This window comes from Gavialis gangeticus, unplaced genomic scaffold, assembly GCF_001723915.1.
Source record: "Gavialis gangeticus isolate Ggan-Ray unplaced genomic scaffold, GavGan_comp1, whole genome shotgun sequence".
NCBI classification, from domain to species: domain Eukaryota; kingdom Metazoa; phylum Chordata; order Crocodylia; family Gavialidae; genus Gavialis; species Gavialis gangeticus.
This window is the reverse complement of record NW_017729032.1, coordinates 38,638,823-38,640,960: the sequence shown is the minus strand read 5'-3', so window position 1 is coordinate 38,640,960 and position 2,138 is coordinate 38,638,823. Positions and strand designations below refer to the sequence as shown.

Here is a 2,138-nt window from a genome sequence, read left to right as displayed (position 1 = left end):
GCCGGACCAAGGCACTGTGTTGCCTTTGAACCGAGGGTTTTTCACAAAAGCAAAATCTTTCAAATTGTTCTTCAGTGTCCCCTATGGAAAAGCCTGAGGTGCACACATCCTCCCTCCATGGGCTGGGTCCACCCTTCAGAATCTCCCTATGGAGAGGGGAAATTTCCTCACTCCATAACCACTTATCCTCTTGGCCTCCTTCTCCAACCTTAGGGGTTTTTACCCTAAACAAAGACATTTTCCTCAACATGCCTCAAGCCTGTCAGTTTCCTTGAGCCCTCATGCTCCCAACTCACTCTGCCACTGAAATTCTACAACCAAATCCCTTCCTTGGGATATGCCCACCCCCTTAGGTGACAACTAAATGCAGACCCTCCTTGGGTCTGCCCACCCCTTTGGGTGAGTCTAAATCCTAGTCCACCCCCTGGGGTGGCTTCTAAATCCAGACCCTCCTTGGCTCTGCCCACCTCCTTGGGTGAGTCTAAATTTTAGTCCACCCCCTTGGGTGATTATTGCCCACCCACCTCCATGGACGTGGGTTCTGTCTGGAGACATGGTCTCCCCAATTACTAATCTGCTAATAATCCTAGAATAATGCCCACATTCTCCACCAAATAATGTTGGCTACAAATGTCCAACTCAGGATCCTTGAAATTCTGGTTTATTAGGCAGATTGAAACACTGTAATGAAGTCAGATCATAAACCTTGGGGCTCATCCCCTCACACACACACACATGCACACACACAGTAGCGAGCTACAAATGTTTGTGGGGGGAGGCACCAGAGTTGGGTATACCTATCCTACAAGCGCTGAGGTCTACCATCAATGGCCAGTCGAGGCTTCTTCCAGCGTGGTGTTATCCTCCAGAAGGGGACAGGTCGGGTGCTGGTCACCTTGGAGATCAAGAGGCGCCACCGAAGGTCACTTTTCACTGCTTTTTATCTGTCCTTGGCAGACTTTGGTGACTCCCCAATTTTCAGGTTTGCCCAATCCACGGGTCGTTGACCCTCGTGGGATTTCCCCCTGGGTGGCTACTGGATGGCATCTGTCAGCCCCAGGTGTTGTCTGCATGTACATGCAGGTTTGGGAGTCCATTGATGAATTTTGATTAATTTACCGCTGTCATGAATAGGGCTCTGGAAGTGGTCGATCTGGAGATATTCAGCCCCAAAAGTTGGTCCCCAGCATTGATTAACTCAGACCCGGGCTTCTAGTGAAGTTTAGAGAATTCCCGGTTGCTACATTGTCTCCTATTGATTTCTTCTGTTGGTTGATCTGCGGTTTCCGTAGGTGTTAACTGCCGCTTGTTAATGAAGCCTGCTACTGTGTTACGCATTCAATCACCGATTCACTTGCTCTTTCAAGGGCCTGTCTGATACAGGTAAGCAGCAGTTTGATTCCTGCCCTTGTTAACATTGTTACAGTGTATAACTTACTTCTAAAACTAAAACACATTTACTCAAAAGGTGAAGAGTATAAAATATAAGCTACAAGAGTAATGCCAAGGCACACAAATAGATAAAAATGCCAAAATACAAGGGGAGATACAAAATACACACATACAAACTTTAAAACACAATTCCTTATCTTATAGTGAAAGAAAGAGGAAGGAAGAAACGGTGTAAGAGGAGAAACATATCCAAAAATGGGAAAGCAAATGCAGGCAAGAGGAAAAGGGGCTTTCTGCTACACTTTGACATAGTTCTCTTTGCTGATCAGCTATAGGAACTCAGGAATGGAAGGAGCCACCTGTGCCATTGAGTCCAGTCCCCATGTTCATGGGCAACACTTCAGCCAAGAATTTCCCAGACCACTACTTCAAACCCTCACATACACAACTACAAAGCATAAAACCTGAAACACCCAATGTGCCATGCATAAAAGCAGGGGCAGACAATACCTCACCATAGCAGTCACACAGAAGTAATTAGTAATATATGTTCACAGGATCCTAGGAAGAGGATCATGCCCCATGCATGAGGAAGGCAAAAGTCCATAGTAGGGCTATGTGAAGCTTTGGTGCTTGATTCAATTTGGCAGAAATTCAGCCCAATTCGGTGGCTGAATCTCTGAATCTGAATTGAATCAAAGGTCTGGGGGGATACTCGGGTTCCCCCTGCAGCCGATCACCGAACC

The 2,138-nt window shown here is 46.6% G+C and overlaps 1 long non-coding RNA gene across 1 annotated transcript in view; it reads right to left on the bottom strand.

Annotated features, from left to right (window-relative positions):
- Positions 1 to 223: 223 nt before the first annotated feature.
- Positions 224 to 2,138, bottom strand: part of LOC109303329 — a 20,347-nt gene continuing 18,432 nt past the window's right edge. Inside the window, exon 4 of the long non-coding RNA XR_002099057.1 lies at positions 224 to 1,693. This is a non-coding gene — a long non-coding RNA (uncharacterized LOC109303329). The remainder of the gene's footprint in view (positions 1,694 to 2,138) is intronic.